The 16367-nt window shown below is 38.2% G+C and overlaps 1 long non-coding RNA gene across 1 annotated transcript in view; it reads left to right on the top strand.

Moving 5' to 3' along the window:
* LOC111925620 (uncharacterized) overlaps positions 1-16367 on the top strand; it is a 31871-nt gene that overhangs the window by 13847 nt on the left and 1657 nt on the right. Inside the window, exon 4 of the long non-coding RNA XR_015289432.1 lies at positions 13865-13954. This is a non-coding gene — a long non-coding RNA (uncharacterized LOC111925620). The remainder of the gene's footprint in view (positions 1-13864; positions 13955-16367) is intronic.

Raw genomic sequence — 16367 nt, 5'->3', positions numbered from 1 at the left:
CTTGAAACTCAGCATTAAAATTCTCAGGTGTGGCTTCTTAACAGAATAAATTGTTCCTATTGAGTTTTTAGGCAAGGATAAGGGAGAGACATTAATAATTAAAAATTTTCTGCTGCTTTCAGAGTTTCAAAAGCCAGGTGTGTTGTCTGATATTTTTCAAAAGGTCAAAGGCATGTTTGACAATGAAAGATTTCATATTTGGGTGCTATGACTGCTCTTTACATCAAGTGAGAAATAAAAATCTGACAGTCAATGCATGTTTAGAAAGTTTGTGTCAACTTGAACGGTTTTCCTGCAGATGATTATTTCAGCTGTATCTACTAATCATGCTGCCAAGGGAACTTTTTCACCAAACTGTGAAACAGCTCAGGGAGAAGAGCAGCCTCAGGCTGACCTTTAGCAATGTTTTCCAAGGACTTCTGCTACAAGAATAAATATTATAATACATTTTCAGAGTAGCCCTAAGGAGATGTGGTTGGGCTTTTCTAGCAGGATGCGAGTGTAGAGAACCATGGTTTGGTCTACTGGTTTGTGTCCCACAAATTTACTTACCTCTAGCATCCACCTAAAAGACAACTAGCTAAAAACTGATTCTTCTATGGAGACACAGAAGATTAGTTTTAAAAATAAAAATTGAATTGTTTCTTGCAATCTGGAGAATTTTCTTCATAGCACTAACTTGCTGCTAGTTTATCTAAGGATAAAAAAATCATTAATGTGGCCTAACCATGATAGCCCATGCCTCTAAGCACATAATCTCAGCTCATAGCCATAAACTTGGGATAATGACATGGCAGAGAACACAAAAATGTCTGCAGCCATGGTTGCAGTTGGATATTAAAAAAACTCAATAAATTCTCTGCTTAGCAAAAACAGTGAAGAAAATAAATCCCAGCTGTTGGGTTGGGGTAGCTGTAGGATGCTGACAAACTGTGGGAGTGAAGACCATTAGAAGTTGGTCTGTTGACTTTATCCAAGTCTAATTAGGTTAGGAATCCTGAAAGATTTGGGTTTCTTGCAAGATTTTCAGTAATATGTGTTTTTTGGCTTGGGAGGAAATACCATGAGAACAGTCTTTTCATGGACATTAAAGTTGTAAACTTTGGTTGGAGCCAACCACACAGAACATGACAAAGTGTTTGCCAAGAGGGAATTGGAAAAGTTTTAAAACTTCAAACATTTTAGGCAGAAAAATAGTGATGAAATGTAAGCATCAGGGAAAATTCAAACTGGTTTGTGTATTACTTAAGTAGGTTTCCTTTCCTCTTAAGGTGATGGCAAGGTTCCTGCTGTCTTTGTTGTGCTTTGAATTGTATCTTTAGCATTAGCTTAGCTCCAGTACAGTTGTTTATTATACTTCCAGTGAAAATGTAGAGGAAAAATATATTCAGCCCCTGCTTTTCTTCCATAGCACATTTACATCTTCATTCCCTCCTCATGCTTACTTTCTGTAGGGCTTTCTTGATTATCTGATCACTTACTCATGAGCACAGCCATATCTTTAAAACCATTACCAGGCTTTCTTTGGGCTTAGCTGCACCATTCTGACAGAAAATATCATGGACCTCCATCTTAGTTTATAATGACGGTTTTTGAAGGGAACCCATAATTCTTTGTAGGATGGAGATGTGTTGTGGCATATCATAGTGAAATTTCCCTGAGCTTCTAACAAGACCTCAGATGGTCTTTTATACCTTTTATACTATTATTCTTGCTTATTAGAAGTCTGCTGCTTGATATAGGATGTAATGGGCAAAATAAAATATTGCTTCCCAGAGCTTACTGCTGATCAACAGTATGAAGTGACTAAATTAGGTCAACAGAAATAATGGTACATGGAAGTCAAGTCATTTATCTAGTTCAGTCCATTTGGCTGAGAGATCTGAGAATGCAAAGCCATAGAACTTCAGAAACAGGTTGAAAATTATCTTGAAAACAACGTTATTTTCAAACAAACACCTTTTGTCTCTGTCATAAATATAGGCATGAAAATCTGTGTAAAGTGTTATTTATTACTTTGGCTAAATGAGGACAACTGGAATTTAGAGTAGTTCAAAATTTTCTTGGAAAAAACATCTAGCCTGAAAATATTTTAATTATAATCTGTATCAATTAACTTTATTTTGAACTATGGTGTTGAACTAAGGAGCATAATTTGCTTCTCTTAGATTATATACATACATACACTCTGCTCCTCTGGATATACTGATCTACTAAGGAAAAGACAGTACTTCTAACAGCAAGATGAGATATATTTCCATCCAACCTATTCAGTATAGGAAAAAAATTATAAAATATCAATTACATCAAAACTGAATCAGTGGGGGGAAAAAAATCTGGTTTAGGACAGTATTACAGAATATCAGCCATGGTCAGTTGTTTAAAGCACTGGGCAGATGGTATGTATGCTTTTACAAGGCCAAATAGTTTTCAACTCCTTCTGTTATCGACTGACACCAGATAATTTTACCAGATAACCAGATAACTTTGGCAAAACCAGACAGGTTTTGGCTTCTTTTATGAAAATATTTTGTGTTTCAAAGTTCTTCTGGGAGGGAGAGCTCTTTTTTTGTGTTTCCTCATTTTCAGGAGTCTTTCTGAAGTTCTGGAAATCAGATAAAGGTAGGTAGATGAAACCAAAAGATTGCCAACATGACAAGTCACAAACTATCACCCTGTGCTTTTTGTCATTCTATCAACTCAAGCCTACCAAGACTGTCCAACTCAACAGTGATAATTTATTTCCTCACCTCCTGAAAGTGTGTCCTGTTTAATTCCCTGAGAGACTAAGCCACAGTTGATTACACTGTCTTCAGTTTATTGTGGCCCTATTCACCATCCAAGTCTTTGAAATATGCCAATCAAATTTACCACAGATGAAAACATCTACACTAATTACTGTAAGCTTCATTAAAAAGCGTGTCTCAGAAGTTTGTATTCGGATAACTACTACAATTTTTTGTTGTTGTTGTTTCCTTACTAAATATCGGGAGTCTCACCCAGAAGAAATTCTCAGAGCTGACAGGACTTGGAGCTCACCTGTAGGCAATCAGACTCCATTAGTGCTCACAGCTCCACTGATCCCTAAGGCCCTCTGCGACAGCTAGCAGTAGGTGTCCTCTTCCTTTTCTGGGTCCTAATACCTCATTACTCTCATAAGACAAGAAAACCAAGAAACAAGCAATGAAGCCAGGGGGCAATACCCGTTCACTTCTAGAGTAAGATCAGAGCTAGCAAGGAGCAAGCAATACAACTGAGGGGAGTTTCTTGTCCTGTCCAGGAGAACTACAGTCATCATCCTGTGCCCTCTTAAATCTATACATAATGGGTAAAAAGGTTTGGATTTTCAGAAATTTACCACTTCAAAATAATGTGAGCAAAGAGGTGAATTGTACACTCCTCAAGGCTGTAAAATATTTTTCCTCTCACCAAAACTATTTGCATTTTGTAAGAGGTTACTTGATGTGTTAATTCACACAGCAGCAGGATTGTCAGGGCAGAGGACTCTGCCTTAACCTTTATCTTTTTTTTTTTTTTCCCAAAGTATGCAAGATCTCTAATTTTGGCTTTAGCAGGATAGCTTCCCCTACAAAACTAACACAGAAATAGTTTTCATCGCTGCGCAGTCCAATATAAACAGCCCTAGAAAACACCTTCCAGGCTTCCAGCAGCCACTTGATATCCTCTTTGGATAACTGTTTGCCTGCAGTAGGGATAAAGAGAACCTATGAATCTATCACTTACTTGCTTGAATTTGGCAATTGTACCTTCATCACTGTAAGCTGTATTAGTCCTACTGCAAAATGAAATTAGTGGTCTAAACATTACTTAAGCATGCTTTTCACTCCCCTTCTTTCTTCCAGTGCCATGCAATTTTTACCTAGGGTATCCTAGATTTTTCTTTTCCTTTTAGGTCTCCTAAATTAACATACCTTTCACTGATATTATAGTCCCAGGCTAAGCATAGATCCAAGAATTCTTGAACTGAGTTGGAATTTATACCTAAGTTTTGGTTTTGAATGAAACCAAAATCTTAGACAATAATCCAGTTTTCAGGAATAAAGTTAAAATTGGCTAGGCACCAAGCTCATGGATCATTAGAGTGCTTTGTATAAGCTTTGTCTATGTTACCTTGTAAAGAGTGATGTTTTCTTTTTTTCCATCTTTCTCATTATGCTTTTTGCAGTGTTGTAGCCCTAATGGCAGTTGATAAAAGGGAAATAAATACTGGTAAGAGAATCTGAAGTAAGTAAGTTTCATAGCTCTTAAACTAAATTAACTTTTGCAGTCATGAACTAATCAATTGCCTTTCTCTTTCATAAAATGCAAGCTGGAAGTTGTGATTTAAGTTGTCTGTAATTTAGTAATTTTTTTTTTAAAGTCCTTAGAAAGATATAAAAATAGCACATAATAAAATGAAGTGCTGAATTATGTCATTGAGAAAAAGAGCCATAACACACTCATTCATTTCTTATCTTATGCTGAAGAGAAAAAATCCCCCAACTGTTCATGCCTAAAAAGTGAATGCTAAATACTATTATTTTATATAATTACATTAGAGGATTTGGACAAAGATGTTGAAGCAAATTTCCTTGGAAGCAAACTATGTTTTAACACAAAACCAGCTAGAAGACATCAGAGGTAAAAATGGTGATGCCAAATCTGAAAATTAGTTGTAACCTGGAAGAAGAGGATGAGCTTTTAATACATACTATCTCTTGGGTGCTGTGCTAAGAAATGCTGATAGCTTATTAGCAAAGTATTTCATACCAAATTTGGTGTTAGTGCTGGGAGGATTTAGAAAACTCAGTCAATGTGGAGTTATACTGGGGAAATAAATCTCCTCCTGAACACCAGTTGGAGTGGTGGCTGAGACAGATAGCTGCTACTCAGCTCCCATTACACTTGCTGTCATGTTGCTGTAAGGTATGTTTAAATTCTAGAGTCTGTCACCTGTCCTCAATTTAACAACCAATGTTTCACCTGACGAAATATTAAGAACAGGCATTGGTGTTTTCAGTTGTCATATTCCCAGCTAGCCAGGCTTGCTGTCAGTTGTTCTAAGCCCTTCTGTAACATAAAGAACTTTTTTTCTCTGATATGCACTAGGGGTTAGTAGAAGAACTAACATCAATATGTTGGTGTCTAGTTCTGGGGATATCTGAGAGTTTTTTTGACTACCCTAGAACTGGCAGTTGTGCAAACCTGATGATCACAGTTTTAGCTGATGGCCAGCAGAGACAAGCACTGTCCTCCAAACACTTGAACCAACAAGAACCTTATATTAGCATGGGTTCCAAACCTACATTTGAAAGAGCGACTTGTCAGAAACTTTAGAAAATAAAGGAAAGTAACTACAAGCTACTAAGTTCCACAAGATGAGGCAGACTTCATTTTCACTGGTGCTCTATTATATTCAGGACATTTCTGTTAAAGATGGCTATATTTTAACCTTGGATGAACACTTATTTGCACCAGGAAGTCAAGCATGCTGCACTCTAGGGAGTTCAACTAAATTCAATATTGTGGACTAGAAACCAGTCTCAGAGTGTCAGAGTCTAAATGAATTTGGTTTTGTAACATCTGCATTTTTGTGTGTTTCTGGGAAAATGGTCAACAATGAGATGTGGCAAGGTCTTAATTCTCTATGTCTGGTTTCATGCTTCCAAACCACAATGCAGAGGGCTCTTCTGTTTTGATGTGGCAGGTGAACTTAGGCAATATTGTGAACTGTTGGCAAGGTTAGAATAAGATGAATTATAAAAAATGCAAGGGTTATGAAGTTTTCAGCTTTGGTAATTACATATGTACTGGCTTTGATAATTTCACATAGTAGCCCAAAAGCAAAAGTTTTAATTCTTGACCTCATTAGTACAGGCAGCAGACTGAACATGGACCGTGGTTTTTCCTGAGTTGTTTCTTCCTTCTACACTGAGATACACTCATCCTCCCAGCAATGTTTTGTTCATGTGCTTCTATGACTTAGAAAACTTTTCAATGAAGAACAAGCCCTGTCCAATGTTTTTTGGTCTAAATTAGGTTCTTTTGTATCACACACCAACAAAAATATTTATGGCCAGAATCATTGGCACTGCTACAAGTCCCTCAGTAGTATTTGTGGCAAATTGGTGAGACACCAAGCGTCATACTGCAGCCTGTCAGTCACTGTAGGACAAACAAATTTAAATATTGGAGCTCTGCCAAACACATTGCTTCAATAAGAATCTCAAATGCCTATGTTCTGGCATGACAATCATGGCAATCACTCTCAAACTGTACAAGTCAAAAAAAAAAAGTAGCTGGAAGGAATCTTTTCTTCAAAGCTTTAAAATATAGTGCAGACAGTTTAAGATGTATCAACTAGCATTTATACTACACTACTATACTGTGGGGAAACTTCGAAGCTATGGAAGACTTGGAACTGTCTAACTGTCTAACAAGGCAAAGTGCCAAATCCTACATTTTGGCCACAACAACCCCATGCAATGATACAGGCTGGGGACAGGATGGCTGGAAATCTTCCCAGTTGTAAAGGACCTGGGTGTACTGGTTGACAGCAGCTGAACATGGTCCAGTTATGCCCATTTGGCCAAGAAGGCCAAGGGCATCCTGGCCTGTATCAGCAATGGTGTGGCCAGCAGGAGCAGGGCAGTGACTGTCCCCCTGTACTTGGCACTGGTGAGGTCACACCTTGAGTTCTGTGTCCAGTATGGGCCCCTCAATTTGGAAGGACATTGAAGTGCTAGAGCAGAGAAGGGCAACAGAGCTGGTGAAGAGTCTGGAGCACATGTCCAGTGAGGAGCAGTGTTTGTTTAGCCTAGCAAATAAGAGGCTCGGGGAGACCTTATAACTCTCTACAACTCCCTAAAAGGAGGCTCTAGCAATGTGAGGGTTGGCATCTTCTCCTAGGCAACAACTGACAGGATGAGAGGACACAGTCTTAAGCTGCACCAGGGGAGGTTTAGGTTGGACATCAGGAAGCAATTCTTCACAGAAAGTGTGATTAGATATTGAATGGGCTTCCCAGAGAGGTGGTGGAGTCCCTGGAGGCGTTTAAGGAAAGACTGAATAGGGCACTTAAAGCCATGGTCTCATTAACATGGTGGTGTTAGGTCATAGGTTGGATTCAATGATCTCAAAGGTCTTTTCCAACCTAATCGATTCTGTAATTCTGTGGTTGATCTCTTTGTGTAGTTATAGTCTGCTATTCAATTCCCCTTTGCCAGACAATAAAGCACATCTCCCTCAGGTTATCCTTGAAGCTCATGTGACTGATGTCCCTGGCCATCTTTGATAGACACTTCATAGACCCTCTCAAAATTTTAACAACTCTCTTGAAGTGTATGTGGGTTTCCAAAAGTGTACACAGTAGACTAACTATGCCCTGCTCCTCCAGCAACAGATTAAGCACAGAATAACCTCCCTTGATCCGACGTGTTTTCCCTAAGGTAGCCCTCAGTGGTCTGCTTTGATCATGATGGGAGCACATGGTTGGTACGTGTCAGTCTGGCATCAGCTTTACTGATTTTTCAAAGAGATGTGTTATATCTGAATGCTTACAGTTGATCCTAAGCTCTTCTCCTGGTTTGCAATGTAAAAGATCTATCCTGAATCGACCGGACCCTAGGTGAATAATCTAAGAGAAGAAGGTGACATGTAATAGTCACCAGATGGCTTCTGCCCACATGGTATTTTTTAGAGTACTGACCTGTGCTGCTTTCTTACAAGCTGATCTACTTTAGCTGCTCAGAAAACAGCTGTGGTAGTTCTTAAGGACTGTTTACTGATTGAAACCAAGTAATATTATTAGAAACATTTATAAGTATTGAAAACATAACAATGCTGAATTATCTAGCATCTTCATGGAACAGCTGATATGCTGGTACCGTTCTCTGAGATACGTTTTACAGCTGTAAATTGTGGTTAAAAGTGGGAGAAAATGAGCACAACAAGGGGAACTGTTCCAAGGGCAGTGATAAAGATCTCCTTCCTTGTCTGGAATTGCCCTTTAAGCCCTAGACTCTTAATCAGCAGCAAAAGGAAGCAAAAGCTTCCTTCCCTGACTAGACCTGATTTCAACAAAGATGTGAGAGTGTCTTTCACAAAATGCTCCCGTCACAATCTGTGTAAGAGGTACTTTAAAAATAAAAATTAAAATAGCCTGGTCGTTTGCTTCCTTCAGTTGTTAGACGAAATAATAAGCGAAAAGCACCCTTTCTGATGGTCACTTTCATGAATACAAAGCTGCCCCTGTTTCTCTGAGATAAGCAGTGTGTGTTCTGCTTCTCCAGATACAGTTTATCTTGTTTAGATGATGACATTTATGCAAGGAATTATGCAAGGAATCAACATCCACAAAGTGACACATAACCATCTTTATAGGAAAAAAAGTATCTAAAGTTTGCTGGGAGATGATGTATTTTTCAAATCTTCCCAGCAGTAGAAAGGTTTTCCAATTCCAGATCTGAATGGGAATTAGGACTGTTGTCCTAAAGTATATTTCACAGCGTGTCAAGTAAAGAGCATAAATTTCTGTCTTACTACCTCAGGACAGAGGAGGGACACAGGACAGCCTGAAAAGCAGAGGCACATCTGTACCTCATTACTGTGAAAGAACCTCTGGCCCTTCCAATGCTAACATAGCCCAAAGACAGTGAAACATAATGGAATAATGGTGACTAGGACTGAAGAATGATGAACCCATATGGAAATGGGCTTTATGAAAGGAGCAAAGGAAGACAGACAGGAACTGGGGTCAAAAACAGCAGCAAAAGGTAGTCAGCTGCTGAGGCAGAATACCCTCTATGTTTTCAGTGTCTGGTTTGGCCAGTTGCTTGAATACTCTCCTTTCCTTGAACAGAGCAGTGGAAAAATTGCTAAATTTAAGTATTTATTTGAGTGAGGTATTTAAGTGTTTAAAGAGCATCCCCACATCTATATTTAAGGAAACTTTTATTCCAGGCATAGATAAGAATTTGGGTGCTTTCAAAAAGTCCCATTAACCAGTTTTGTAAATCATTAAGTGATAAGTGTGGTAGTAAATCACTGGAGAAAGTCTTCCATTGTACCCCAAGAGGAAAGCTGTTGTGTGTTATGCAGGATAATCATTATTCCAAACATAGGGAGTCAGGTGTAGATCTGTCATGGAGAACTTTGAACTCATAATAAAAAGCCATGATTCATAGCACAATCTGGAATATTTTCGTAGGGTTGCATATGTCCATGCCTTTACCGAGAATAGGGAATGTCACTAAATCTGCTTAGTCAAACTGACTGTACTGTAATAAGTGTTGTTTCCACATTTCTTTTCCCTTTTCCCAGCAAACTCCTGGCTCAGAACTAAAGCCCTGAATCTGCCTTTCCCTAAAGGAAAAACATCTTTTCCTTTTGTTTGCCTATCATTGTTACTTTTATGACCTCTGTCAGCTTCAGAGAAGTGCCCCATAGAAGACAAAAGAGCTATAGTTTCTGGTGTATGACTGATGAAGTAGGCATGTAGGCATGTCTGTAACAGTTGGGGAATGGAGCTGTAACATACTTCAAGTGCTTCTATCTGGGGCACAGTTGAATATTATGCTAAATTAAGTTTGCTGACATGTACCTCAGACCAGTCTATGAAACGTCTTTTCCCATTCAGGTTTGTTAGCTTTGATGTTCTTATCTGCAGTACTTCCAAAATCCAAAGGCTACCCAGAGAAGTTCAACATCTGAAGTTAAGTGTGAATTTAAACCAGTATAAATACCCCCTTCTGATCTGAACAGTTCCTTTGGTCTTCAGCATAGTTATTTTGATCTTGCAAATATTGGTAAAATTTGTGGATTTGCACAGTCTGCATTTTTGTTCCAAATAAGTTGTCTTAGTTTACAGCTGATATTCATGGCAAGTGCTGAAGAAAACACTTCACTTAAATATTAATTAGAGTGAGTCTGAAAAATATGTTTCAACTAAAAAACAGCTGACAGTTTAAAATCCTGACCTAATTAAAACTTCTAAATTAAGCATGTTGATCAATGTTGTATGTTAATTTTCCTCTCCATGTTGTGTAAAATGCTTTAAGCTGGCTGTGCTGTTCAGCCTAGGCAGAGTATGCATAACTCCAAGGAAACCTCTCCCATTTGTTTGTGGGTTTTTTTTGTCCTGCAGCTTTAAGCCAACTCCCAAATGACAGAAATGGGATGTTTGACAGGCATTAGGAGTTTGTATGGAAAGAGCAGAGAAATAATGAGTGAGCAGGGCTGTTTTCAGCTGGAAACTAGAAGCTGCAGGGTTTACAGGTGGCTGTGGGATATCCTTTGTTAACTGGTCATGCAAATTGGATCAATAGGAAAGAGCTGATAGCAGGACTGCAAAAGGCAGTGAGTTTTGGTGAGTACAGGAACAGGCTGACAGTGATGCTTCCCTACACAGGGGTAATGTTGTTGCTGTGGGTTTTAATCTGAGTTAGATGCATGAATACAGATGTCACTAGAAAAGAATTTAAAATGCTCAGGTTGACAGAGGTTGTGAAAGAAATTTACAAGGGGTGATAATGTGATTGGTCACATGTTTGTTCTCAAACTATTTTTTCCCAAGAAAGCGCTAGCCTGGGTCATTCATGCTGCACAGAGTAGAGGGTGCCCATGATGGTTTCGACTGCCCAATGTACAATATCATGCAGCCATCGATTCAGACTAAGAAATAATCAGGAATTATGGGGTTTCTTATCCATGTGTCCAATTACCATTCATCAGCTTTGGGTTTGGGAAGGGGTTTGCATGAAAATAGAAGCATATACAAGTGGATGTGTGCCTGCAGGGTGCCCCAGTTTGTCCTTGCCTTTTGAGATTTTAAGAAAAAAGTATGAAATTAACACTTTTTCCACTGAATCTGATGCGTTGCACAGACATCACTGGGTGAAGGCAGAGCCAGGCTGCAGATATGGAAATGAAGGGGAGGGTTAACCCCTAGATTTCATTTTTAATGATTGAATCCCAAGCTAAATTTAGAGCATGTTGTTTATTACAGGCTCTTCTGACTCCATCAAAGAATCAGTTAACTGCTGCAGACAGCTTGGTAGCTGGGGTTTTATGTAAGCTCCTGTTTGGCAAATGCTTCTATTTGTCAAATGCAATTGAGTTTGAACTTCCTTGGGATATTTGCCTAAGGAGAAGTGGGTTTTGAGCATCAGCTTAGATATTGAAGTTGTTTCTATGGCCAATACCACAGAAAAAGACATAGCTTTTTTTATAGAAATTCAGTAAATTGGAGAAGATTAAAGGGAGAGGAGTAAAGAAGATAATATGGGGTATCAACAGGGATCAGAGAGGATAGTAAAGAAAAGGACAAGGAGTGGTGAGGATGTGGACAGACAGCAACAGAAAAGGTCTGGAGAAGTAGGATAAAAGAAAGTAGGCAATAGGGACTGTGAGGAACTAGAAGGGATTGGACTCAACTATCTGAAAATGCTCAGCAAAAGTCACATGTGTCTCCTCCAGTTATCTGCCTAAGAGGAGCAGTCTACTGTGATTACTGCAATTATTACTATGATTGCCTCAAGTGATAGAGGTCTGTGCCATGATATTAAAAATCCAGCTCTGTTGATAGGCATTGATACAATTGTCTTTTATAAGATCTGGAAAAGGGCTTGAAAAATTCTGCCTGTGAAAATATTAAGAATTTAAAATCAAACTCTCGTCAACTGTGCCAGAAATAGTTATCTGAACTGTTTAAGTTGACTGTACGTAATTTGCATTATCATAGTGTCTAAATAGAGCATAGTATGACTTTCTTTCCCACCCCACTGTCTTCATGGTTTTGGCTTACATTATATCACCTTCCATGACTCTCAGGGGTTTGTTCAATATATTGAGAAGTATTAATAATACATTTTGGAGGCACTACAAGTATTTTTAGAGGACTACTGACTTCTTACTCTGTAACACAAATCTGAGCCAAATTTCTTTACTGAACAATATCTTGAATTGAACCACAAGAAGACATTATCTGCTTGAAATAAACTGGAAGTGCTGTGTTTTCCTGAGATGATTCAGCTTTAAAAAAGGAAAGTCATTCAAAAATAAAAGTAAATTTATCTCATTAAATGTCTCTTTCAAAAGTTAATTTGATGTTTTCAAACTACTACATTCTGTAGGCATATCAAAAGATCTAAAGAGCTTGTAGGGATTTAGTAAAGTACCAGCTTAAAAATGAGCTAAAGAATGCTTAATGCCTCAGCTTTCTCACTGATTATTGTGTATTTTTAGTGGCTCCCTTTCTTTTAACTAATTAAAACAGTGTATTAAAGCTGTGTATGGTTGACATACACCAAATAAAATGTGTAACATATTAAAGTTAATAAAAGGGTAATTGCTGATTAATAGTTTAAAAATGACAAAAGGATCACTACTCTTAGCTATTTAAATTATTCTTGAAGCCTGTTAATATTGCTAATATTACCACTGTTGAATGCCTGCTACAAAGTTTTTGGTACCTCTGACTTTCATTAGTACAAAATCCTTGAGTGGTTCTTAATCACTTTACCAATTTTTAAGCAGCTTTGAGACACCACAAGAAATTACTCCTTTTAAACCCAGTAAGTCCTGACCTGTCATTCTTAACCTATCCCTCCTTAGACAAAACCAGTGTGTAATGTTTAATGGGTGTGCATGTAAGTTCTAAATTCAAATTCAGCATCCCTACAGAGAATGGATTCAACCCCCACCATCACTACCCCAGAGGTACACAACTTCCAAAAGGGTAAATATGTAAAAATTAGGAATTTGTTAAATTTAACCTCAAGTAAGTAAAGCTTTGAGGGAAAATGACGTTAGTGTAGAACCGCACTCTGGAAACCCAGCAGTGCACCACTTGTTAAGAAGGCTTAAATAAGGGTGAAAAGGAAGCAAGCATGTCTAATCAAAACAATAAGTAGATTATTAGAATAAGAAGGCATCTTTCAAAAAAGATGGAATTGTATCCAAACGAGGAAAAGACAAAGGATTTCAAACACTGACAGATTAATTGTACAAATGCAATAGTGCATGTCAGAACACAGCTAAAGGAACAATGAGCTAAAAGGATCAAATGAATATTAAATTTTCTTGCAGACATATGAAGAGCAGGAAGCATACTAGAGAGACCTCAGAGCCAAAGAGTGCTCATGGCATTGAAGCACTGAGAGGGCAAGAACACTGCTGAGAAGCCAAATACATTCCTTACATAAGCTTTCATTGTGAACTAAATTGGAGATCCCTGTTAGATCCCTTTGGAGAGAGAAGGTGTTCCTCAGAGAGTATGTCTCATTTAGGTGCCTGGAGAGGTCAAGGACACATTGATGATGAAATCCTAGCTAATGATGGACAGTGTTTATGCCTGGGCTTTAAGAGAAGTCAGGGATGAAATTGTTGAATTGACAGTGGTAATGTGTAGCCACTTCATTTAAAACTATTTTGGTACATGATGACTGGAATGATGGCAGATATTATATCAGTCTTTAAAACAGGTTCCAGGGAGAAGGAAGGAAACCATACATCTGTAGTACAAGATTTAAACCAAACAAGTTAGTAAAACTCTGAGAAATAATTTAATTGATGGACAAGTGCATATGTCTGATTTGTGTGGGGAAGATGGCTGATTCATAGTTAGTCAAGTCAGTTTCCTTCAAAAGCTCTTGGGAATCTAAAGAACCATGGGGTAAGACATGATCAGCTATGAGACAGGATGCAAGGGATGAAGGAAAATGTTAATTACAGCCTTCACCAAAGTCTGTGGGTGTCCATGCTCAAATATGTGCTAAATAAATGACAGGGGAAGGAGAAGACAAGGAAGACATTGAGTAGGAAGTGAAAGGATTTACAGAGGATTTGTGTTCTTTCTGATAACAAGGATGAAGACAACAATGAAGAAGAAGAGCAGAACTTTCTGAAACTAGTGACTGGACAATAGAATGTTAGATGAAACTCGATGCAGGTAAAGGTAAGGTGGAAGAGTTCCTTCTTGTACAATGGATTCTGCACTGACCAGTGACATTCAGGAGTGAAGCCTTTGGATTATGAATAGCAATTAAATGGAAAATATACAATTCAATGTCTATTCAATAGAGTTCAAAAAATTATTTAGAAAGGAATGAAGGGAAAATCAATTGCATTATTTTGCATGCATAAATGCATTGTTCACTCTCAGCATTAATACTCAATGCAGTTCTGCCTCCCTTATTATAAAAAAACCAAAAAAAACAAAAAAAAACCTGAAAAAGATAAAAATTAAAAAAGAAAACCAACAAACAAACAGAAAAACCCCACAAAACCAAAGAAAACCAAAAAAACACATAAAATTACAGAATATGCTGAGTTGCAAGGGACTCATCAGGATAATTAAGTCTTAAGTCCTGGCTCTGAGGACACCCCAAGAGTCATACCATGGGTCTGAGAGTGTTGTCCAAACACTTCTTGAGCTCTGTCAGGCTGGTGCTGTGAACACTTCCCTGGGGAGCCTGCTCCAGTGCCCAACCACCCTCTGGGTGAAAATCTCTTCCTAATATCCAACCTAATTCCTCCCTTGACTCAGCTTCATGTTTTTTCCTCCTGTCTGTCACTGGTTATGTGAGTGAAGAAATTGGTGCCGGCCCCTTCTCTTCCCCACATTAGGAAGTTGCAGGCAACAATGAGATGCTCCCTCAGTCTCCTCCAGGTTGAACAGACCAAGTGACCTCAGCCATTCCTCTTATGGCTTGCCCTTCACTACCTTCATTGCCCTCCTTTAGACATTCTCTTAAGAAGTGAATGTCTTTTTTATATTGTGGTGCTTGAAACTTTATATTGTATTCAAGGTAGGCTGCAGAAAAAAAATAAAAATAAGTAATTAACTAAAACTGGAAAATCTTTTCAAAGAAGATAAGCGAGGAGGATTGAGTACATGCCAGAACTATAGCCAGTATAGTTTCCCAATTTGAAAAATAAAGGGTTTATAACGTGATGTGATAGATGTCTTCAGAATCATGCATTGTATAGACATAATGGTAAAGATTGTGAGCTTGCTGTATTTTGCAGTGTATGGCAGGCTTCTAGCAGGAGTTGAATCCCAAACAAATGGAAGAAGGTGGGTTTTGGCACAGTTGGTGGCAGACTTGAAGAACCCCTTTCCAAAGAATGTTGTGGATACTTAAATTTTGTGTACGATGAAAAGAACAACTTGGAAAAAAAAAAGCTGTTTAGGTTTTTAAGCTGACAAATCATGTTAGACCTAGACTGTGTCAATCTAAAACTATGTGGTGGTTAGGAGAGTACTTGAGATAAGTCTCGTGCCCTGTACTTACTCTTCATTGGCATCTGTTTACTACCATTGTTGAAGAGAGGTTATGAGAAAGGAAATTGGTCTGTATAAGGTTCTCAATGAGCATGTAGGCTTTCCACTGGGATTACTCTAGAAGGATAAAATATATCGTTGTGATAAACCTCACCTGTTGGGAGACATGAATGAATGATCTGCCCTAAAACAAATGTAATCTGTGTTTTATGAAGGATAGTCTTAAAACTAGAGAATCATTCAGGCAAGATGATTTATTGTGGTCAAGGCTGCTTAGGGTTTGAAAGAGTTAAATGTGCTTAGTAGTCCAAAATAGAAATGGTACTCATTATTTAACCCTTGCACAATGCTTACTGCTGCCAAAATCACCATCATTCTCCAATCACAGGTGAAATTGGATCAACAGCATGGTGACAGACAGCTGTATTTGATTCAGGATTTGATTAAGAACATAAGGAGAAACAACACTGCTTCATACTAGACATAGAAGTCCATCTAATATCTTGCCTATGACAGAAGCCAACAGAGAAAGAAGATAATAAGGCATAAGGGATGCCTTCCTTAGATTATCTAGATCTGCCCTTAGGCAATTTCTTATATGGAAACTGCTCCCTGTCTTTTCCTTTCTCTACATCTCTTCCAGTTCTCCTGCCAATGTTTTGAATGATAATTGATCTGTTTGAAGTATTTTACATGTTGGGGTACAATTAGCAGGAGTATTTCAACATAGGATTTTATATAGTGACATGACATTTTCTGCCTTGTTCTCCATTCCTTACTTAGAATTTCCTAAAATGTGGTTGGTTTTGTGTTTGCTATTGGACACTGAGTCAAAGATTTTGGGGAAGTATAACTCCTAGACCTTGTTACTGCATGGAAACATTGATTTCAGATCCTATAGTAATGGGTGTATAAACTTAGGATTACTCTAAATTTATCTGAATTTCATCTGCTATTTTATGACTTAGTAAACCTCATAACATCTTTCAGCTAGACATTTCTCTTCATTGTCCTCAACAAATTGCCTTGTAATGCAATTTTCTTATCCTTTGTGTGTCCTTTCACAGTGACCTGCAACGAAAAA

Source organism: Cyanistes caeruleus, chromosome 1 (assembly GCF_971803275.1).
Source record: "Cyanistes caeruleus chromosome 1, bCyaCae1.hap1.1, whole genome shotgun sequence".
Lineage (NCBI taxonomy): Eukaryota > Metazoa > Chordata > Aves > Passeriformes > Paridae > Cyanistes > Cyanistes caeruleus.
Note: the sequence above shows the minus strand (reverse complement) of the source record. Positions and strands in the feature narration are given on the sequence as shown.